The sequence below is a fragment of the Anas acuta genome, chromosome 2, assembly GCF_963932015.1.
Source record: "Anas acuta chromosome 2, bAnaAcu1.1, whole genome shotgun sequence".
NCBI lineage: Eukaryota > Metazoa > Chordata > Aves > Anseriformes > Anatidae > Anas > Anas acuta.
This window is the reverse complement of record NC_088980.1, coordinates 127,792,729-127,817,982: the sequence shown is the minus strand read 5'-3', so window position 1 is coordinate 127,817,982 and position 25,254 is coordinate 127,792,729. Positions and strand designations below refer to the sequence as shown.

At 36.4% G+C, this 25,254-nt stretch overlaps 1 long non-coding RNA gene across 3 annotated transcripts in view; it reads left to right on the top strand.

Moving 5' to 3' along the window:
* LOC137851219 (uncharacterized) overlaps window positions 1–24,113 on the top strand; it is a 208,400-nt gene extending 184,287 nt beyond the window's left edge. For 2 of the 3 annotated variants that reach the window (XR_011093078.1, XR_011093080.1), the window contains 3 exons: window positions 1,519–1,571; window positions 4,295–4,480; window positions 5,531–8,959. This is a non-coding gene — a long non-coding RNA (uncharacterized lncRNA). Of the gene's footprint in view, window positions 1–1,518; window positions 1,572–4,294; window positions 4,481–5,530; window positions 8,960–22,370 lie in introns of those variants that run through there. The other variant, XR_011093079.1, reaches the window with a different exon arrangement.
* The last annotated feature ends 1,141 nt before the right edge of the window (window positions 24,114–25,254 follow it).

Below are 25,254 nucleotides of genomic sequence, written 5' to 3'. Positions count from 1 at the left end.
GCACAGCTTGAACACAGCTCTTCCATTAACCCTTGTGAGTGCCCTAATGTCGTGGGCTATCCAGATAGTTTTTCTCTGCCTCGGTAATTTATTTCTACAAACTGGAAAATGTCCTACAGAAGGAATTTAAAAATGGCAGAGTTTCTGGCTGAGTCTGTAGCTTGATTATTATGACAAGGATGTAGGAGACTCTTGTCAAAGTCCTCGATGCGCTGCATGTTTAATTATTAATACAAAGCAGACTTTCTCCAGTGGAATAGATTGAAAACAATCCATTCTGCCACCTGATGGACAGGTCCCTTACCAGGCCTATCACATATGTGCATAGTAGTGCTTAGTCTGAATGAAACTGAAAGAGTATTTGAAACTTGTTTTTTTATGCACCACTTCCGAATAGCTGCAAAATGAACAACTGTGTCTGCAGTGACAATACAAAAATCATTGTCAAAGGGGGACCCACCTTTCTGGGTGACTACTGCAAGCCTTACAACACCTCAAGAAGCACAGTCAGAGTGCTGGCCCAGAGCATGAAGGAGCATGTTCACCTGGCAACATACAACGCTGCTCAGCTTGCTTACACCAGCCAGTCACAGGCAGCGTGTCAGGCAACTGCATCTGGACAAGTCCACAACTGCTGCATACATCACCAGTTTCTAAATTTTACCAGAACTACACTATGGTGAAAATTATGATGAGAACAGAAACCATTTCTAGGATCTAAAACACACTGGATGGATATATTAATTTATTCGTTTTGTCAGTTCCCCGTGACAGAAAGGTCTGTCCTGATGCATTCATTGATCCAGCTTTTCTCCACTTATTTGCTAAACCTTCAGGTACTGAGGATATAAAACTATACCAGAAGCAGGTGAACTGAGGACATCCAGACACTGTGGAGATGGTTGAATTTATCTGTAGTTCTGGCCTCCACAAACTGAGCTATACGTGTCAGCTACTGAATTTATTCTCCCTGCTCTGTTCCATCTATTTCTCCATGCAGTTCTTCAAGGAGTTCACACAAACACCCATATCCTTGCTTGTTATAAGTAGCTTGCTTTAAATTACTTGCAAGGTATTTTCAACCTCATGGAATTCTCACTACAGGTGACAAAAGATTTTTTTGTTTTTAAATTGCATATTTAACTGGTAAAAGTTGCCCACTGAAGTACTGATTCACAGAAATAAGACACTGCAGCCTGTATTGCTGTGCTGCAATTTCAGACCCACAGGTGACTGACCTGTTCCAGGACTGCCTTGTTTCACCATATTTGCAAACAAACAGGAGCAATGAGATTATTGTACTTATAAAAAGGGGCCTGGAAATGAATTCAGAGGTGGTCATGCTGAACTTGTATATTGCCTGAAGGAACAGGACACTGGGTAGGGTCTGAATAACCCTTCAGACTGAGAGTTAGTTTGTATTTAGAAGTCAGAAATTGAGCTTTCTATTTAGTAGCACTTCAGTGCTCTGATATTTTCTGCTAATGACACTGCAAATGTTTTTATTCTGTTTTTCAGTGAGGACACAAGTGACACAGAAAGGTAAAGTTGTGAGGTCAAGGTAACAGAAGGTGAGTTTATCCTTGGCAGGGCAGAATGCAGTATATGGATGCTATTTCTAACTGTATCCTCTTTGCAACCCATGCTATGAAACAGATCTCAGTTACTTTAGTATCCTGGTGTTTCAGATTTTCACCTAGCTGTTTATTAGATAGCCTTCTAAGTGAATACCTCTTATTTATGCATTGGTTTTCGCTTTCTTCTTCCAAAACAACTATACCCTTCCCTGTGAGGGCAGAGGGTCCTAAATACAACGGTTCAGCTAGTTGGGGAGGGCAGTGGCATGTAAAAGAAAGGTCATGAAGGGGGATCCCTGCTGCTCATTCACCATTCTTGATGGCATATGTCGCCACAGCAGATTTATAGGGGTTGTAAGAAAGGGCTGTGTTTGACAAAGGGACAGGGTCAAGGAAAAAATTATTAGATACCCATTCCCCAGGAGGGAGCTGCTGTTGTATCACACAAGCTGCAGTGACACATTTAAGTCTGGGGGAGGGAGAGTGTTTTGCATCACTCAGTGCACCGTATATCCCCTGCACATGGCCTGTTTACTCAAGCTTTTCACAGGCATGCAGGCTTTGGCTCACAAAGAATGAGCTTAAGCCAGAGACAGGACCCCTGAAAACAAAACATTGAGTATAAGGAGCTATGATTCTCCTTTCCTCTTCTTGATGTATACATGCAAAGCTCATTAATGCTAATGATAGTCTAGGAACAAATGAGCCATGTTGTACAGCGGCTACTTTATCCCATAGGCAGAGCAGGAATGTGGCACCACTCACCCAACAAGTTACCTAACACAGAGTTGGCCTCATGTTGAAAGAGATTTGAAGCTGTAGGCAGTTAAATACATAGCCTGCCCCTTAGGACTGCCACCGTAAATAAGCATTTTAAAAGAATCTCAGCCTTTAATGAAGAACAGAGGGAATTTTCAATCAGTAATCAGAAACAGCTCTCAAAATCAGGGGTAGTGGAGTGGTATGCATATTTTTATTTGGTGCACAGAAAATGCATTGTTTCTGAGCTATTTCTATAAGTAGACTCACTGTACTGTTAAAACCTTAGTGGATCCTGCAGTGTTTGTGATTCTCTGAGTATTAAAGGAATTAGAGAAAGCCTTCTAAAGTAGTTAGAGGCACCACAGTGAGAAATGATTACCCACTTTAAAACCAGCCATGTACAATTAAAAAGAAAAAAAAATAAATGAAACGGAGAATAGATGCACATAAAAAGACTAAATCCAAAGAAAAGAAAAATAATTTAAAATATCTATCTGCTATAATCATTCCAGGCACACTGTGAGACTACATGTGCTGTAAAGGAAGACAGAGAAGTAAAAAGACACTTATCTAATCGTCTGCAAATTATAGTAAGAACTACATTAATGAGACCTAAGGATATATCCCTGTTAATGAGTCATCAGGATTCTCAGGAGTAAATGAAATTCCATGCTTGTGTAGTAAAATGTACTTAGGTCAGACCGGAAAGACATTATTCGTCAGAGAAGATATAAAAAAAAAAATATTGCTAATAGTCAAAGCTATAATCAGTGAAGCTCATGTACTGAAATGCTAAAGTAGCCATAAACATTTTAAATAAAATGTCTAGTCCTACACAATATGGCATAGATACAAATATATATAAAACAAAATAAGCTCAAGCCCAAACCTACAATACTGAGGAAATGAGAAATCTCTTTTATATTAAGAAAAATAAATATGAGGTGATATAGAGAACTGTGATAAAAATGCACGTGCTTTAAGGTTACACACTATCAGTTTTCTTAGCATCTCCACATCTTTTGCAATTCTGCTGCCTATCCTTCAGCCTTGTGTCAAGGCTATTTTTTCTGTGGACTCAGGGTTTTGGAGAATTCATGTACCGTCAACAGGCACAATGGTCAAACTGTTGCAAAGAAATCTATAAAAGAGGTGTTGCCTCTATCTTGTCACCATTTTGTACCTTTGGCAAAACTTTTGGTAAGAGTTGAGATTTTGATTTGACGGCCAAACTGTGATGCTAAAACCTGAAATATACATAAAACAGAAATGAACTTTCTGTTTCTTGGCACTATTAAGAAAAGACAAAGAAGAAAATGGTGAAAATAACAGAAGTATTGTCTATTTGAACACCTTTCCTAGCTTACGTGCATTTACTGCAGGCATCAGTAACAATTCTGATTTATGTAGGATGGAGTAGCACCAACAAATAATATGGAAAATAACCTTCCTCAAGCACTTGTATGCCTGATTGGAGAAAGCTTCATCATGAGAAAGCAGCAGATAGTGTATTTTCAAGTCCCCAGAAGCAGATTAGAGCTTTGAATATGGCTACAGATTAAGTCACTAGAGTAGGGGAGACAAAAAATAAAGGAGGGTGGGGGTGGGGGTGGGGAGACACCAAATGGAGAAGAGAATTAATGATTGCAAATGATTGCTTTCCTTTAGTCATTAAACCTGTCCAGAAATTGTGTCCTTGAAATTTCACAGTAAATGATTTGGGAAAAATTATAAATGATTGATTACTGAAATGTTTTGTCAGTATTGTCCCATCTGAAACTAGTCCTTGATTCTAAGCAGAATTCACAAACTGTTCAGGTTGCTATAAAGATGAATCTTTAAGCAAATGAATAATTTACACAAAAAAGTCTCCCACCCCCAATCTTAGTTCACTTATTTTGAGGGTATGTTTTGACTGTGGGGTCTTTCATTAGATTTTTTTTTGTCGTTTATAGGGACAGAATTTATTGTATCATCGAAGAATTTTCCATCAGTCTTTAATATATCCTTCTTACATGAAGTCTGGCAAAACTGAAGACATGTAAGGCAATGGAAATGTTCCTGCCACTAAGAAATCTGGACATGGCCAGGAATGTGCAGTGATGAAGTGTCTTAGAACTCTTCAGTTTCTTCAGCCAAGGGTAATCTCACTAAAAGTTACACATACATGAAAAGAAAAAGATGTCATCAAATCACTTCCTTACAGTGATCAACAGTGTTGTGGAGTGGGGCCTGTTCCAAAGAATCTACATATCTTTCTTTGCTTCAGCTCAAATGACTTTCTTCTCACTCGCCTCGTTTGACTGTATCTTATTTCCAATTCTTTCTGTGGCAGTTTGTTCTGTTTCTCATCATCTCATGTATTCATCAGTGTCCTTTGGCCCTGATCCCAAAGCCAAGCCTTTTACCCTTCTTCATCTTTTTCAGAACAATTCATTTTAAGTCAAAGGAAATCAGGGCATAACTGTTAAAAAACACACTTTAAAACCTGAGAAAATGGGTCAGTTTATGTACTAAATGTTCTTGGGCATATTGTTAATTTGAACTACTTTTAGAAGGGTCTTTCGACAACATAAATCCCATGTGATGTGGCAGCTGTTATGTTAACTAGTATGTTTCCATAAAAGCATACAATGTGGTTGTGTAATCCCAAATGTAAATTCATTTGTTCAAGTTAAGTCTGCCAAGACACCTCATTTTTTTCAGCTTTTTAATTGCTCCATAAGTCTGTGCCTTTTGTGCTTGAAAGGATAACACAGCTTTTTTTTTTTTTTTTTTTTTTGTCTTTTTTTCTTTTTTTTCCCTAATCCATTGATTTTGCTCTTATTTTGAAGTAGATACCTACCAGCTATAGCTGCACTCAGGTATGCTTCCTGTGGGATATTGCAGAAGCTGAGGTATACACCTGAGGTCTGCCTTTACTAGACTTTCACATCTCAAATGATTTGATTTAGGCATTATTACTAGTGCTGTCTGGTGCCTAACCAACAAACAATGCAAACAAATGGCAATGGGCAGTAAATGAAAAAAATTCCAACCTCCAATTTTTCAAATTATTGTCTAATGGAAACAAAGACTGAAAGACTCAATAGGTTTGTGTTTTGAAATATTTTTCTCCTGACAATACTAATAATATTTTTAGTGGCATGAATAATGTTAATTTTTTTTTGTTGATTGTTTGTTGCCTCCAGACTTCTCTTGACATGAAATCAACAAGCCATTTCAGAAGTGGAGTGGACTGAGTAGTTACTCACAGACTCACCTCGATGCAAATGCAGCAAACCCTTTTAGCAGTGGAGTGCATTGAGTACTTAGTCAGTTTTAGAGATGTCTCTGAACACACTGTGTAAGTATTAGTGTTAACTACTAAAGATTATGTAAGGCAATTCATTCTCTGAAGTTCTTGAATGGAAAATATTTAACAAAGGGAGTTATTTTTTTCTGATTTTATTATTATTATTTCTTTATTCTCTTATGTACAAAATTTGTTATCAGAATTAAAAGGAAAATGTTATTGTAAAAACTGGTCTTTTACTGTAGATTTTTAAAAATAAGAAGGAGGTCACAAAATTATGAGGTCATAAACATGAAGGTCATAAGACACAGTACTGTCTTCTGTGACCAATTCCCAGAGAAGTCAGTGCCACACTGCTTACAGAAAGACACTCTGTGTTTCTTTAGCCTCTGCTGGATCATCAACGGTATCTAAGCAGGTTTCTCTCACCAACCTAGAAGAATTAGCCAAAGTAACTGATATATAGGCTCCAGATATAATACTCCAGGCTTAGTTTGGTCAGAAAAGTTAACTGTATTTGTTGGGCCTAAGAAGGAAGTCAACTTCTGTGGACTGTGGAGAGTGGAGAGAGAGAAACCAGCAGGATATTAGCCTGGATTATGTGAAATTCTTTATCAGCCTCTCTTTCCACTTGACCTTTTAGAACAAATGGTGCAGATTTGAGCTTTTAGAGAGAGAATTGCAAAGTCTTCCTTATCAGTGAGCAAGAGTGGGATGGGGGATGTTCCATAAAACAAAGTAATATGTAAAAGTGATGCATATACAACACTTAAGAGCAGAAATGTAATAACTTTTTTGTATGTTCGTGTATGTTCACAACAGGAAACTGTATTATATCCTACATGGAGTTTCTAATTCGTAGCTACAACAAAGATTTTGTTGTTGTTGTTGTAGAAGAATGTTTGCAAGAACATTTTAGATAAGACTTGTAGTTCATCTAGTATAACTTTCTGCCTGACAGGAACCCTAGATGCCTCTGAGGAAAGTGAAAACAGTTACTATTAGGTAAAATGTCTAGCATATAGACTTTTTTTGAAGTCATTAGGTGTTTAATTTTGTGTCTTTTCATGATTTTTTAAAACTTAATCTTTATTATAACTATAGATCTTCTTATCCATATAAATTCAACCGCTCTTTAAATTTTGCTGCAATCTTGGGCTAGGTAACATCTTATGTACACTGTGTAGAAAAGATTCTTGCTGTCTCAGATTTGAATCTGCTGCCTTTCTGTATTCCTGAATGTACCATTTTTCTTGTGCTAAGAGAAAGAGACAATAGAAATTCTCAGTATATTCTGTCTGTATTATTCATTCACTACTTTACAGACCTTTGCTTTGTCCATTCTTATTTGTCTTTTTGCTGAAGTTACAATCTTCATAATTTTTATTCAGATTAGAGATTTCAAGAAGAAGCAATATTTGAAAATCAAAATGGAATCAGGAAATTTACAATACCTGCTTTTATTTTATTTATTTATTTATTTATTTTTAAATGGACATCAAGTTGATTAGGAAACAGGTGAATCACAAAACTGATTTCATTTCTTCCTAAATGTTTCATATCTGTGTGGCTAGAGATAGTAGATGGCTCTGCAAAAAAGAAATCCTTAACAGCTCAGAAGTTTTACAGATGTTATAGGAAAATAGAACACATTTTTGCTTCATTGAATTACTGTTATCCCCAATTATTTTAGTTGCCTTTAATAAAGAGCATAAATAATATGAAAATGAAAACATTTATGATTCCTAATTTAACTCTTATCTGTTTCAGTTCTTCTTGTAAAACAGAATTTCATGTTCATTGTTGACAATGTAATTTTATCACAAGGAAATTTCATGCCCTAGCCAGCCCTGATGTGAACTACTTTAACTGACATGAATGAATAAGGGATACTGATTTATTCTCTATAGCCTTCTACAGAGAAATAAACCATTATCTATATATTATAAACAGCTCAACAGCATCTTTCATTTAATCTAAAACTTTTCGGTCACAATGCCAGCTTTTAGATTCGATTTGAATTTTCTGCAGTACCCAGTGGTACAGTGGGCAAAGTGCCAGGCAGGAATAGGAAAACTAAGATGAAATTCCTTCTAAAAAACTTACTAAGCATTTCAATCAGAACACCATAGGCAAGTCATCAAGACACAGCTATTCCATTTCACTCAGTTCCTGTTGCTGATAGATATAGATACACTGTGAAGGAATAGGAAATGAGAATGAACCTTTCAGTGTAATATCATTTGCCACTGCTTAACAGAGGTATTAGACACTGGGGGTGTCCCAGAGAGAGGCTTTTACAACACCTATTGTATTTTTCTTCCGTGGGTGATTTTAGTAAGTTTCTATGAAAAGACTTAGGTCAAATTTACCAGAATAATTCAGATGGATATATACTGCCTGTCATGTACAGGTGAGCAGGTGGGAGTGCTTGAGATGTTCTCCAGCTTGTTGTTTTGACTTTGTATAAGTGTCAAATCTCTGAACAGCACATTTGCTTTGCACTATTTTCTATCTAATGACCATGTGTGGAAGCAAATATGGGCAACATGGGAGATACAACAGTTTGCTATTTTGTGTGAAAGCTTTGTTAAATTTTTGTCTCACAAGAGAGGTGAACAATGTATTTTCAAAGCAGAAATCACTTTTCAGGTGGTTTGTGGGATTAGGGATGAGTATGTTCAAACTTAACAGTTGTTACAGATGTGTACACAGCAGTCATCACCAGCTAAACTAACTCTTCATAGCGCCATGCACTCCAAATAAAACCAAGTGCTGCTTTAATGTCATATTTGCAAACCTGCTTTTTAGTGATTAAGTCTATACAATAAGATGCGTGGATTTAAGAATATAACTTATCAACCAGACAATGAAAATCCACTGCACCATTGGCCATTTTGACCTATTAGAGCGGACAGAGCTTGAAGATACACCATGAGGCAAGAAATAAGGAAAAAGACAAGGAAAGGTGTGTGTACCTATAGTCAGCTCTGCTCATCTCTCACAAGATTCACTATAACATAATCTTTGAAAAAAAATGGAACAAAAATATACAATAAACTGTATTAAGCATATGGGTAGAAATCATACCAACATTCATTTATTTGTTATGTATCACAACTGAGGCAGGTCACTAATGAATGTCTGTTTAGATATTTCTTGATTTGTACAATAACTACTCATAAACGGTTATCAATGCAGAAGTGCTACTTCTTCGTTTTAAAAAGTCCGGTTTTGTCCATGTAGAAATGGTTTATTCTTGAAAAATGAAACATAAAGTAGAGTTTTAAAAAGACACTCAACTGGAACACTCTCCATGAATAACACTGGGTAAATGCTACAGAAAAAAAAAAAAAAAGAAAAAAAAGAAAAAAGAAAAGGTAAATAGTAGATTTTTTTCCCTCTAATTAAATGAAATGAAGCCCCACCAAACCCCTAGATTTATTCACTGTCAGGGAACTCTTATGTAAGAAGAAGAGCTTTAACATCAGTAACCATAGCATAAATATTCATACAGATGTCTGGAAAGAAAGCGCAACTTCAAGAAAAGTTTACTCTGTTTATTTCTCACATTTCGTCAATGCAGAGCAGAAGAAAACTTTTGTGGCCTGCACTAAAAGTGATTGAGTGTGAAACACAATTACATTTATAAATACACAGTTACATTAATATAAACATTTATTGCATAATATTCTTTCCATCTTCATTAATTCGTATTTGCATTGAGTATGCTCTGAAATTTGGTGTTAATTAGCCACTGATCAGAAGTCTTTATTGTTAATCCATTTTATTGTTTGCAGATTTTATTTTCTGATATTTGATTGCAAGAGACAATAGCTTGATCTCAAAATATCTTTTTCATTTATTTAGATCTTGTGTTTTCTTTGTCCATCATGTAACCTTGGGTGGGTCCAGTTACATATGCTCGTCTGGAAATCATCTGCACAAGACCTATAGCTGAGGAGGGATTTAGGGAAATTGTTAGGTGTTGTTCTTGCCTTCTTGCCGACATTTGATTATTCCAAGATGATCTTTAGGAATGCTGCCACTATAACTACCAGCATCATTGTAAGGTTGTCTAGGAAACCTTTTCTGTCTGGAGATCTGTTGATTAAAGGACTTCTGCATTATTTTTGCTGTTGATTCATAGAGTGGATAATTGGGTTTTGGTTTCTTTAGTGGAAGCTTTTTGCAATTGTTATTGGCCAGTACAACTCTAAGGGCCTTGTCTTTAAAGGCAGTTAAAGCAAAAGATCACCTCTCCCAATGAGAAAAGTGTAGTGAAGTAAAAGCAAGCTTGCAAATCTGAAATTATTCCCTTGTAATCACTGCTTTTTTTTTTTTTTTTTTTTTTTTTTTTTTTTTTTTGTCATTTTATTAGAGAATTAGGAAGTCAAAGATGACCAGTAGAAAATGATATCCTGAATTATCCTTTGGTGAGTGGTGTCCCACATGTGTCCATCTTGGGACTAATGCTGTTTAATATCTTTATCAATGACATAGACAGTGGGATAGAGTGCACCCTCAACAAGTTTACGTATGACAGGTTTGCTGAGTGGTGCAGTCAAAACAACAGGAGGAAGGGATGCTGTCTAAAGGGACCTGGACAAGGTTGAAAAGTGGGCCCACATGAACTTAATGAGGTTCAATAAGTCTAAGTGCAGGGTGATGCACCTGAGCTAGGGCAATCCCAGACAGGAGTACAGATTGGGTGAAGAACTTATTGAGCACAGCCCTGCAGAGAAGGACCTGGGAGTTCTGATGAAATTCTGATTAGAAGTTCACCTCTTCTAATGCAGCCCAGGCCAATTGCATCCTGGGCTGCATTAGAAGAGGAGTGGCCAACAGGTCAAGGGAGGTGATTGTACCCCTCTACTCTGTCCTTTTGAGGCCCCACTTGGAGTACTGCATCCAGGTCTGGAGCCCCCAGCACAAGAAGGATGTGGGGCTGTTAGAGTGGGTCCAGAGGAGGGCCACAAAGATGATCAAGGGGCTGGAGCACCTTTCCTATGAAGAAAGGCTGAGAAAGCTGGGGATTTTCATTGTGGAGAAGGCTATGGGGTGACCTCATTGCAACCTTTCAGTACTCGAAGGAGACTTATAAAAAAGATGGAGACTGACTCTTTGCTCAGTCTGATATTGACAGAATGAGGGGGAATGGTTTTTAACTGAAAGAGGGTAGATTAGAGGTTAGGAAAATCTTCACTCAGAAGGTGGTGAGGCACAGGCACATGTTGCTCAGAGAGGCTGTGGATGGCCCATCCCTAGAGGTGTTCAAGACCAGGTTAGATGAGGCCCTGAGCATCCCAATCTAGTGGGTGGTGTCCCTGCCAATGGCAGGGGGGTTAAAACTAGGTGATCGTTGATGTCCCTTCCAACCCAAGCCATTCTATGATTCTATGATATGATTCTATGATCAGCCTGAAGAGAAGGCTTCAGGAAGACCTTGTTGCAGCCTTTTAGTATTTAAAGGTAGCTGATAAAAGATGGAGAGTGACCTTTTACATGGGCAAGTAGTGATAGGAAAAGCGGGAATGGTTTTAAATTAAAAGAGGGGAGATTTACATTAGATGTTGGGAGGAAATTCTTCACTCAGAGGGTGGTGAAACACTGGAATAAGATGCCCAGAGAAGTTGTGGATGCCCCATCCCTGGAAGTATTTAAGGCTAGGTTGGATGGGTCTTTGGGCAACCTGATCTAGTGGGTGGCATCCCTGCCCATGGCAGGGGATTGGAACTGGATAGATAATATCTTTAGATAATGTTTAAGGTCCTTTCCAACCCAAGCCATTTTATGATTCTATGACATGATTATTTACTAACTGGTGTGGAAGACTATTTGGTTATTACTTGAGGTTTCTGTGCATGTCAGTGCAGAGTAGCTTGGAGGGATTAGCTAAAGTACAACCAGTCTTCTGGAGTCAGCTGGCCTGCTGCAGTGATGCAAACTCAGGTGGAACCTCAGTGGTGTGAGGGAGGAAGTGCTTGGTTGTCTGTCTAGGAATCTTGCATTTTTACAGTGTGAGTGAATTTACCAGCTAGTGTGTTATTTTTTAGAAAAACAAAAACACACATGAAACAACTATATCCTGCTCTAAGGTCCAGTAAAAGCAGTGTTATCATTGTCAGCGTCAACCCACAGGCCTTCTACTAAATCTACCTTATTCTAACTATGGAAGACCCTATTAGGCTTGTTATCAACTTCTAATGAGAACATGCTGTGTGAACTAGAGCTTGGTGCCAGGTGTCTCTTGGTGTTAAAGTGTGGGATAACAGTGAAGGCCTTGAGAAAATGGTTGCAGATTTTATAAAGAGGCCTGAAGCTATAAACACACCTCACTGAGCGCTAGCTACTGTCTGCTGGAGAAGCGCAGTCTTGGTAGATGGGAAAAACTGGGAAGCTTGATGGAGAAAAAAGAAATAGCTAAACAAGAAAATAACAGCTTGGCTGCAGAGCAGGGCCTCTACTCCCTGCCTTGAGCTCTCCCTAGTTCATCGAAGACCCTGCTAACTCCCAGCCCACTCCTCTGCTCCCCCAGTGCTTCATCCTTAACCTCAGATCTTTAGTAGACATTCTGGCTAATCACTCATTGCCACTGTGAGCAGTGTGACTGGATGATGTGTGTGGCTCTGCGTCTGAGCATGTGCTTTTTTCCCTCCACATTCTGCACTTTTCTCCTTTTTAATGCCCTAGCTCTTCAATAAAGACCTTCTGTACATAAACTCAATTTGACTAGTTATTATTTTTTGCAAAAGTCTATATGAGAAGAAAATAAGAATAAGTTGGCTTATCTTCAATTCTTCTAGTGGGAAATTCTTTGCTGAAACTTTAGGAACTGATTCTGTCAGCTATTCAAAGCTTTTTCTGATTTTCTGAGATGCCTCTCACCTGTATTATATTCACTGGATATTAAATCAGGTCCTTTGTTATCAAAAAGTCATATGGAATAGAAATCATCAGATTCAAAACTTTCCTTAGCAACTGCTGGGGAGATCATTACAGTAACAGAGAAAGTAGAAGGTCCTGGTCAGCTAAGATCCAAATCCACACAAAGTGGATGGGGGTTGGGAGATTCTTATTGATGATGCTTCAGGCACCACATCTAGACCTGACCTTTCCTCTCTCCCACAGATAACTTCATCAACAAGGGCCCTGTTGACGCATAGACCACATAGAGAAAACACCTCAGTTTACAGAGGAACTTGTAGCAGACAGTAAGAATTGTAGTCCTTTTTATGGTCACCACAAGAGAAGAATAACTAGGAACAAAGAAAAGCAGACTTCTAGTTTCCCCATAACTATTGCACTTCAGTATATTAGCTTATAAAGATTTTATTTCAGCTGTGTTCTGAATAGTATCATTTTCTCTGGTATGATATAGTCTCTACCATAATTAATGTATACTCACAGTGTAGAATTGTCAATAAAATATGCTGTAATTGCTCAAATATCTGTCAGTGATTGTCCATCATGCCTGTATGATAATACACAGTGATAATATCAAAACATTGTAATATATTGTCAGATCTAGAGTCAGTCTTATAAACAACCATTACAGTCATGTCAATTACATCAGATAAGATACAGATATTAGGGTGCATATTTTTTGGGGTGGGCTGAAAATGAAATTATTCCACCTAATGTCATCTGTGAAGAGACAGCAATATTTCTCATAACAGCTGAAGAATCAGAAGTCCCTGATTGCTGGATGCTGAAATATTCCCCAGTGACAATTCTTTTTGGAATAATAAGAGACAGAAATGCCACTTCCAATTCTGTGCTGTCAGCCTGTAAGGCCGAAAATCCTGTGGGTACCACAACACTGCCATTTTGTGGAGAATTTCCCTAACTTGTGAGATAAGGCACCCTCACAAGATGATCAGATTCTTTCTTTGGCTCCGGCAGGACTGGGGTTTATTCTTTGGCACACTGCTTTTCAGATTTGCATTTTATGGATAAAATATGAAATAAAATAAAATAAAATAAAATAAAATAAATTAAAATAAAATAAAATAAAATAAAATAAAATAAAATAAAATAAAATAAAATAATAAAATAAAATAAAATAAAATAAAATAAAATAAATAAAATAATAAAAGAAATATATATTAACAGACAACTATGAGTTTACCATCATGCCATATTTGTGATTTCAGTTCTTTTCTTGTTCTGCAATATGAAAAGCCAATGTAATAACATTGATCAAAATATAAATTGATTTTAAACTGTGATATGTTGCTGAAAATAATGTAATACAAATGTTTTGTGTACAAAAATATATATGTGCATATGTACAAAACATATATATGTACATATATACTAAATACTTGTGTCACATGCTGCAGTACATGTATGCATACATATACGTATGTGTATGTAAATAATATACCATGTTGCCTCTGTGCTGTTAGAAACTGCAGGATTCATTTGATTGCAATTTTTTGCCTGCTGTCAGTCAGTTGCCTGTAATTCCAGGGATCATTTTCTCTCAGAAGGACTTTGTGGCCAAGTTGCTTTCTCATGTATCCCAGCAAATTGGTAACTATGTTGTGCAGAAAATATATCTCAGCATTTTTGTGGAAGCTCTATAAGTAGAACAGATTTAGATAAAAATATGCTTGTAAATTGATGAGGGGATCAAGAAAAATAGAAACAAAACAAAACAAAACACTTTCAAAAGCTTTTTGACATTACCTTTCTACATGTGAACAATATAAAGTGGTAAATTTTTTGCACCATTTTTTCCAAACCCAAATCAAAAAAAGGGCTATATTTATTAGGGACTCCATAAAATGATACTGTATTATAAAATGCCTAATAACACAGAATTTATAGTGATAGTGTGACTTACATTTGCAATAAAGCATGGAATCTATCTTCAAAGGACTGGATACTTGGTTTTACTATAAGAAATTATACAAGTAATAAAAAAAAATCATTGTTGAGGGATTTGTTAAAACCAGATCATGGGTCCCAGCTCTAAGTGAATTTATTTTGAACCTTCTGAAGCAGACATTGCAAATTTTTACATTCTAATGAGTGAACTAAAAACATATATTTCAAAGAAAACAGCACTCATAAATTACATTTATGACACATGAGGTTGCTGACTGCTGTGCAGGGAGCACAGAGTAATGGTGCTAATATGCACTCTAGCTTGATTTTCTCAGTTCCCAACATGCTCTAATTCTACACTACAAATCTTTAAATGGCAGTTATATTTTAATTAATATGATTATGTGCTGCCATTAGCAAACCCTCCCCCAGCACATTTCTCCTGCCAAACCCATGAATGCCAGTAAACCATTAACATAAAAGGGCTGTTTGCTTATTAAATTCATCTACACAAATAGGCAAGGGTTGCAATTGTTGATTTGCCATTGAAAGAACAGAACATGAGCGAGCTGCACAGTAGCTGGCAGTTGCAATTATCTAGTGTAATTAAGTCTAATTTATAAGCCCCCCTCAAATGAGAAAGTAACAATTTTTGTTAATTAACAAGAGCATTTGTAAAGCTCGTTAACTCCATCATTCACCATCTGCCTGGATAGATGGGAGCGTGCAGTTATTATTGTGGGACATGTTGCATATGTGTATTTGTGCAGTAATCTGTTTGGAAAGTCTAATGATTGAAATGGGAGATAGGAATGGATGTTATATTACAGTGAAAAGAAGATCTACTGTTTTCATTTATCTTTACAGCAATGCAAGTGCTTTGTCATTATCTTGTGCATACGGTTTCATTATTCTGATACAGCACTCTGTTACATTGCCTCATACCATCATCCCTACAAGCCTGCAGGGTACAAGAGCACTTATCTTTCCTGATGACTGTTGAATCATTTAAAACAAGTTATTAGTGAAACAATTAAAATGATATTGGTTCACAATTGTATTGATAGCTGCCAGGCATAATGAAACATTCTGAATAGCAGTTGGGGGTGCTCAGAATGGATAGAAAATGCTGTTAATCAGAGACAAGAGAAGCCTCTACAGAAAAACTAAATTGCAAGAACACATTAATTGTATTGGAACATTTCATTTAATTGAGAACAAAGGGAAGGTAAAAATCATATTATCAATGTTTTATGAACATGAAGGAATAAGAAAATTACTATGTCATTTGTCACGTATCTTCTGTCGGAAATGAAAATTGAAAAGGCTATATTTAACTTTAACGGAAGAAGGCCAAATACATCATGTTGTTACACATTTTGTTTTTCTCTAGGACTGCAAAAACTGAAAGGAATAAGGATTTTTTTTTTCCCTCTACGAAATGACTATGAGTGAGTAAGCAATAAGCAAGCTACAGTCTGCCAGTCAGCCATATAAGGGAACACAAGATCTGTGTTGTCCTGCTCAGTTACGGAAGTATTGAGAAATTGCCACTATAAAACCAGATTTGAACAATGTGCAAAAGGCAAAGCACACACCTTTTTTTTTTTTTATTTTTTTCGTGTTTTCTTAGGAAGAAGATCATGATTAATGTTGTGTAATTGTAATGCTTAGAAGAAGAGTACATTTAGTATTTCTGGTTAATAAGACTTATTTTCTTGATCCAATGTACCTTTGTGCCTTCTAGAGAGGCTCAGATCAACTGACTTTCATTTACACAAAAGTCCTTACTGTGGTCACAGAAGTATATATGTTAAAGCCCGTTACTCTGCAAAATGTTATAAATGTCATGTAAACATCAATCAGGGCCACTGAGTTGACTGAACACTGCATAAATATATGTCAGTCCCACCCTCCATTACCACTGGCTTCCTAATATTGGGCAATGTGTAAAAAGGTTTGCCATTTATACCAGGTTGCAGGGTACTGGGGTGGCTCTGTCATTTTCCTGTAGGGAATGAAGTTATGAGGCTGACCAGAGGTATAGGAATTGGACATATATATATTTATATATATTTTTTAAAGTAATTGGTTATCATTATACAGATAACCAATAGACAGATAGACAATGGATATATTAAGTTAAACTTTTATTCTTTCTTTCTTACTTGCATTTTTTGTTTTAATTCTCCCAAAGACTCTTAGTATACTGTAAAATGAAGTAAAAGCCGCTATTTCTCCAGTTTCCAGGTTGACCTTAGAAATATAGTAGACTAACCGAATATATGTGGCATTTTTCTAACTTGGACTTGAAAAGCTGGAAAATAGGTGTAGCTAAAACATGGATCAAAGTTTTTTAAACGAAAGCTTACATTTTTATATTTCCTTCAGTTAACAATGTACTGAATTATATGCATCTTTTTCTTGCCTGTTATTGCTGAATGGCTGAATGGCTAGTGTTTACAAATCAGAGCTGGTTTCATGAGGCTATTTAGCCCAGAAAGTTTTTTGGAAGTTCCTTCCCTCCCCTTCTCCTCCCCTCCCCCCCCCCCCCTTTTTTGTGTGTGTGTGTATAATATAGTCATTTATTTATCTGGCATTTTATTTATTTATTTATTTATTTTCTCTCAGTGGATTGTCTAACCTTTACCTGTGAGTATCTTGTCTCATCTTAGGACTTACTGCATCACTTTTGAACCTCCCTAGCTTCCTATTTGTTTAGTGTCCCTGATTTCCTTTGCTATTTTCAAGTTGCTATGATGTAAGATTGCTACTGGTGCAATCAGAAATACCGTTGTAAACTGGATGAGTAAATCAATGAATTGTTATTCATTATGTGTGTTATATATTTTTAAATTCTTACCTAGTCTTCAGCTACTAACCAGTTTCAGATGTGAGACACTAGACCAGCAAGCAGTGTAAGCTGTTTGTATGGTTATTTGTGTATTTTTAAACCACAGACTTAAACAACACACTACATATTATACTGAGTTATGAATAAAATTTGTGATCCTGGAAATAATGAATATTGCTACAAATTAACCAAGGTAGCATTTTATTAAAGAACAGTTTCTATCAGGGAAAGCTTTAAACTGAATTACCTAAACAATAAGAAAAAAAATAGACCTACATAATAATTATTGCTTAACAGAGACACAATAAATGTAAAAATCATCACAAACAATTATTTTGACAGTATTTATAAAAATGAAATGTTGGTTCTCTTAGTCTCTCAAGAGGCCAGAGAAGAAAGACAGACTTATACTGGAAGAGATACTTACAGCCAAACCTTGGCTAACAGAATTGGAGAAGCAGCATTTGTATGATGTTGTGGTATGGCAGTAACGACAAATAGGTGATGTTAGCTTTGCAAATGCTAGGAGAAAGGCATGTAAATTTTTATGAGTGATTCTTCAGAAGGTCAGTTTTTAAAGAGAACTGAGCACCTGCAGTTTTTTATGGCTTTAGCTGGAATTTTGAATATTGAGCTCTTGCAGAATTCATGCCTATAGTAGAGAAGGATAAAAAAAGAATCTCACTATGTGTGTAGCCTTCGGATGGTTTATTTCAAAGAAAAAAAAAAAGGAAAGTTGTTTTGCCTGTCTGGAAAGAAAAGAAGTATATATGCTAGATTTATTGTCTGCCTAGAAGACTTTACATTTGATTTTATTTTTACATTCGATTTTCTACCAAACACATATACAGATCAGCTGGGCAAACACTTTCAGCAGGAGAAAATATGTTTGTGTATAAATATGTTGATTCACATGCAAATAGACTAATTCATACATGAATACGCATGTTTGCCTGGATAAAATATTCCAGACATTTGTTACAAGGAAGTAAAAAGCCCAGCAATAACAGTGCAGATGATCACAGCAAAGTGAAGAAAAAAACAAAAAACAAACAAACAAAACAAAAAACCAAAAAACAAAAAACTAATCAAAATCCTGTCATGGACTGAGAAAAGTATTCATAAAAATATGGTTCTATTAAATTTCTAACGTCTGCTTTTGCTTATTTACTTGTTATGCAAGGAAGCTTGTTCTCATAAAAACAAATTTTAAATATGAAGATTGTATATTTGTGTGACAAAGATTGTACAGATGGAGAAAGCTTCCTAAATGAACTGTGGTGATGAAGAGCCACACTTTCACTAATTTTGGACTGAATATATATAAAAATACTTATATAAAAATAATGCATATTCCAGAAAAAGACAATCCCTACTTTGCAGTCACCAGTTTATTAATTTTAAGATGATAAGCTACGCTTTTCAGCCAATGGTCTTATGAAAATGATCTGTGGCCCTGGTTCATCACTTAGACTGAGTATAGCACTGGTAAAGAGACCAAAAAAAGAAGACAAAACATTGATTTTACATGTATATCTATTTTTAGCTCACAGATAGCAATAAAATAAAAATTCTGTATCAATACTCTCTTGCATATTGTATGTATTTCTCTTATAGGATGATGCAGAATTAGTCCTCCACCAGGCAGGGAAACTTTCTGGATCAGAGAATAACTGCCGTGGCAGGATCATTTTTGTATGAGGCAACATGTTTTCTTAGTTTAGAAAGATCTTCCCTTTCTGAGGTAATCATCCTTCTTATAGTATGAAGCATATCACTTCCTAGGTCTCTTGCTTAGATTACATGGCTACTCACTGTGAGGGCCTCTTCTCTTTCCTGGTTGTACAGTTAGTTCTTGCTATGTTTGCCCCACCCTCCACAAAACATTCTTGAAGATGGGTGACCAATTCCCAGAGATGTCTCAGTAGTATTCACAAGTGCATCCTTGCCCTTTTTTGTTCCAGGATAGCATTCTTTGTTTTCATTGTTTTGTCACTCTGGCAGGTTAACGAGTGGGAAGCTTTGTGATCAAGTGGGTGTGCATTGCTCCCTATGCTCCTGTGTCACTTCAGTTGATTTTTGTTTATTTATTAGTTGAATACAATTCGCAATATTATAGTCTTGAAAGCCATCCAGGTCTTTCAGTATGATATCCCAATTCTTCTTTGCTATTGATACTTCCCAACAGTGGCATCAGCATATGGCTATTTTTTGTGAAAAAGCTGTTAATGAAAATATGCAATGTGAATGCTAATAGTGATCTTTGAGGAGCTACACATTCATTTCCTTCCTCAACACCCCTTCTTGTTAACTAACCTCAGTCAATTTGTTGGACAATTTCTTTCCACTCTTATTTGAATGTAATTATATAGAAACTGAATATTAGATCTATCTCAGTTTCTTTAGCTATTTGTAACGTATACATCTGTTTTGCATGGATCAATCTTTTGCTAAACTTGGAAAATCTATTCAAAAACACATTTATCTCTATTTTTTCAAACTTAGAAAGTCTCTGATTAAAAAATCGTTCTTTCTTTCTTTCTTTCTTTCTTTCTTTCTTTCTTTCTTTCTTTCTTTCTTTCTTTCTTTCTTTCTTTCTTTTTTTCTTTCTTTCTTTCTCTCTCTCTCTCTCTCTCTTTCTCTCTTTCTCTTTCTCTTCTTTCTCTCTCTTTCTTTTGAATCCAATGAAATATATTACTTTCCACAATTTGTATGTTTTTAACTCTTTAATTTTTACCTCTACCTAAATTACAGAGAGATTCCTTTGTCTTTCACATTGCCCATGTGTCTGCTGCAGTGAGCTCTGGAGCTTCTCAAATACTGTGTTAAGTTTTGTGCCCCTCACTACAAGAAGGACATCGAGGAGCTGGAGCATGGCCAAAGAAGGGCAGCAAAGTTGGTGAAGGTCTGGAGAACAAGTTTTAGGAGGATCAGTTGAGGGAGCTGGGTTTGTTTAATCTGGACAAAGAGAGGCTCAGGGGATACCTTATTGCTTTCTACAATTACCTCAAAGGAGGTTGTAGTGGGGTAGGGGGTCTATCTCTTCTCTCGGGCAGCAAGCAATAGGACAAGAGGAAATGGTCTCAAGTTATGCCAGGTGAGATTTAGGTTGGATATTAGGGAAAAAAAAATCACTGAAAGGGGTGTGAGGTATTGGAAATACCTCACATATATGTGAGGTATATGAAATATATATGTATATATATATTTCATATACGTATATATATATATACGTATATATACGTATATATATATATACGTATATATATATATATATATATATACGTATATATATATACGTATATATATATATACGTATATATTCATATATGTATATATATATTTCATATATATGAAATATATATGTATATATATATATATACACATATATACATATATATATATATCAAATATATATATATATGAAATACTGCCTAGGGAAGTATTTGAGTCACCATCCCTGGAGGTTTTCAAAAGCTGTGTAGATGTGGTGCTTAGGGACGTAGTGTCACTTGGCAGTGTTAGGTGAATGGTTGGACTTGATCTTAGAGGTCTTTTCTAACCTAAATGAAAATAAATGATTCTAACTTTATCTGTAGCAGTCTGTATGGTGCTGTGTTTTGAATCTGTGACCCACACAGCATTGATACTGTTTTGGCTGTTGCTGAATAGGGCTTGCACAGCATTGAAGCCTTCTGTTTCTCGCTGTGTCCCTAGCAAGTAGGCTGGGGACACGAAAGATGTTTGGAGAGGAAACAGGCATAACATCTGACCTGAGCTGCCTAAACAGAATTTTGGTACCATAGAACATCAGTGCTCAGCAATGAGAACTGGGAATTTGATCTTCCAAAGTAGTCATTATTCAGACATTAGCTGTTTTTTTTTTTTTTTTTTTTTTTTTTTGGTCGTTGTTGTTTTCCTTTTTCCATCACTAACTAAACTTTTTATCTCAACCAACAAGTGTTCTCACTTTTGCTTTTCTTATTCATTCCCTGTTCCTCCCAGAGGAATTGACTGAGTGTCTGTGTGGATGCTTAGCTTCTGGCTTGGGTCATCCACTAGAGCTATTTACATAGGAGAGGAGAGAATCTAACATTTCAAGAAACTGTGTACCTCATGAATTCAGAAATATGCCAGTACTGTGAACAACATACTGCTACAATAAGTTTCAAGAGTCTTATTTTAAACAGATATAATAAAAACACCACTGATGGGATTATACTGTGATTGCCCTTTTACCACAGTATTCTATTACCATAGCACCTACTTGGAATATTTCTGAGACTGTTATATAAAATGAAACTGCCTCTATATCCTCACATTGTAAAATAATAGCTCAAGACATTTTTAAACATATTGAATGTTGAAGTTAGACAGGGAGGAAGGAACCTCCTCTATTCCAAAACCTCTGTGGATGTCTTGAGTTACCCCCTATTAGAACTGTGTACCACAAACATTTGGTGCAACTGGAAAGAAATCTTGAACTTAAACACACTTCTTTGCAGCATTATTAAGGTACAGCTAAGGTGAATTACCTCCCAGGCCCAAGTGGTGAAGCCTGCTTTCTGGTCTGGTACAGTCACATGGGAAGCTCCCCAAATCACCCCTGTGCTTGTCTAACATCTTTGCTGGAGAGACTGGGTTGATGGGAGCCTGAATCCTAGCATGCCATGGCAGGACTTTGTGCAGCTGCAGAAAGCTAACATGGACAACTGCTGAGAAGGAGCTTTTGCTTACATGGGACGTACTCCCAGCCACTGCTTTAACTCTAGTGACCTATTCTCTCACACTGAAAACTAGGAAATAACTTGGCGGGTCAGGGAAAAGAAAAACAAACAGGTTTCTGAATTTTGGTTGGCAAGTCTGGGAGCTCAGTAGCTACTGATAGTATAACAACCTCAGGGTAGGAGACCACTTGTGAATACCGGAGCATATTCATGCTTTTCTGCAAATATCATACTGTTTTGTGACAAGTCCTCTACAGAGAAATTTGTCCCAAAATTTACACCTGTTCACAAACACTTCCTTTTGTTTCTGTCTGACATAGGACTGCCAGGTGATGAGTATTTAATAATGCTTGTGCTTCAATTAGAAGTGCTGGTCTCAGAATTCAAAAAAACCCTTCCTAACATCCTCACTGAATCAAACATTTTCTCTCGCAACTCCCATCCACTGTCACGTAAGTTCAGCAGATGAGAAAAGCTTGCCTGTTTTCAGCAGAGAGAGTATTTCTTCAAAGCACTTCTTTCTGCATGTTGATCTTTTACATGTATGCCCAGTTAACCCTGTTTTAAAAGAACATTCTTAACCTTTGACTGGGATTTTGAGGACAACAGCAGCCTCTGCTGTTTTGACAGACTGTCTTTGTTCAAGTGGCTTTTTGGAACTTGTGTTTGGTATATTAACCATAGATGTGCTCGTTCTCATTTGTTTAATTCATACTGTGCTTAAGTCACTCTGACCAGCCCATTATGTATCCCTTTGTACACTACAGGACATTGTATTAGTGTGATGGTTAGTAGCTCAGCCAAGTAATAATTTGAAGTTGCAACATCTGGGTTTGGGAGCAACATGCCTTCTACCCATCTACTGATGTAACTCACACATATCAGAAATGAAGCAGAATAAGATATTTTCATTTTCCGGGACCAACATACTGCCATAGATTTCTCCCCTTCCAGACAGTATTAACTGTATGAGGCTTTCACACACATCCACCTTGTTTACATTATAATTTCTACTCACATAGGGCAGAAATAGGATTCCCAAAACACAATATAGCAATAAACACTGTTAAAAAAAATGTAAAAAATGACTGACCAGGCATGCAATATGCTTCTTGCCTCTGTATAAATCCTATGTGGATGTGGATGATTTGATTTATTTTCCATATCAAAAGCAATATCTTTCCTAAGGCAATATTAGAATAGTTTTTAATGATAACAGACTGTGTAGTGATGACTTTTTTATATAAATTTAATGATTTTTACCGTAGGCCCTCCTATTTGAAAACCTATATGAAATCAAGTGAATACTAGCTAAATACCACCCTCCCTACTCTAACTATAGGTGAGTGTAATTTTGAAAAGATATTGTCTTAATTGGACTGATTGCATCTGCTGAATGTAGTGGTGACAAGTTTAAGAAAGAATAACATTTAAGGATTATTGCCTTAAATTAACAATCCACAACTTTGTAGACTCGATTGCAGTTTATCTTGTTAAAGATAGTCAAAGTTGGTATTCAGATATCCTTCTTACATTTTCCAGGGTCTCTTGGCCTTATTAATTCAAATCTTACTTTCAATGTATGCATGTAGCCAAGATAATTATTAGAAGGAGAGATCAAAGCAAGCATATTATAGTCCTATTCCATTTTCTGCTGATGTGAGTGATCTGCCTCTTCTTTGATGTTGTATGCTTCTACAGTGAAAGTACAGAGGATAAAAATACTACACCATGTAATCTGGCATTTATCCCATGAGAGCAGAATTCCAAATTGTGACACATGTCAAGAAGTTAAAAAAAATAACTTAAAAGAGCCCTATGCTTTCTACAGTGACATACTCTGCATTTAAACACCATCAAACATCATTTTCCATTACAAATTTAGTCCCCTATATAAAATTCAAAGAATTTCTGTAACTTTAGTCAAAGAAAATGACAGCAATACTTACAAAATAGCTACTATATTTACTAGTAGTTACACTGCAGCTTAGCTTTATTCAAACCAAATTCTATGTTTTTTCCTTAAAAAGGCAAAAGAAAGAAAAAACTAACATTTTTGTGCATGCACAGATGCATCTTATGTACAGTTTGACTTTATCTCCAGCAGTTTGCTCATTCAAACTGTTTTTTTTTTTTTTTTCAACCTTTGGAAAATGGCTGTATTTCCAGGTACTGAACCCAAAACTGGTGCAGAATAATATTCCCCCCTCAGAGGAAGGAAGCAGGATTTGTCCTTTATTATTGTATATTTAAGAGGTAATTGCCCCCACAGTTCTTGTCAGAATTCTGTCATATTGACACATGTATTGGAAGCTGAAGTCATCGTATTTCTGCCTTTGTAGCATAACACTTGATTATTTCAGGGAGTAAAGAGCAGAGCAGAAAGAATGTCAGTTACAAGAGCATAACATTTGGCCTTCTTGGATTTACTGGAAAATGTCAGAAGTCTTTGGACAGTTGGAGAATTTCTCCTTCACTATTGAAATCAGTGAGAATTTCATTATTACCTTCAGACTATATAGACTTGAGACAATAACACCTATTCCATTATGTCTAGAGGATGAAGCAGGTTCAATAAGAGTATCCCTTTTCTTCATGCTTAACCTTGTGATTAATTACAAATAGATTCTTCATGAAGTCTAAAAAATGTCCTTAATTTTCATTTCTTATTTATTTTCTTATGAATATTTATTGTCAGTTATCTGGGTTCTATAGAGAGCAGGAACAAAGCTGTCAAAACACAGGAAAAATAAAATGCTGTTCACAAAAGACTGTTGGAATCAGGCACACCCAGAAATATCTCCAAATGCCCTAATCCCTTTTTACCTTTGTAGCCATGATATCTTAGTGTACTTTAGAGAAAATATAGACTATCACTATGAACCTACAGCTCGAGAAACTTGTATGCGGAACATCAATCCCTGATTGCTTCTATTGCAGTTGTTGCTAAGTGCTATGTTCCCTTAACTTTATTATTCAGGAAAGGTCTATTTGGAACAGGCTGCCCAGGGAAGTGGTGGAGTCACCATCCCTGGAGGTCTTTAAAAGACGTTTAGATGTAGAGTTTAGGGATATGGTTTAGTAGGGACTGTTACTGTTAGGTCAGAGGTTGGACTCGATGATCTTGAGGTCTCTTCCAACCTTGAAGTTCTGTGATTCTGTGATTTCTGCTGTTTTCTAGCAACACCTGTAGGTATTGGACAT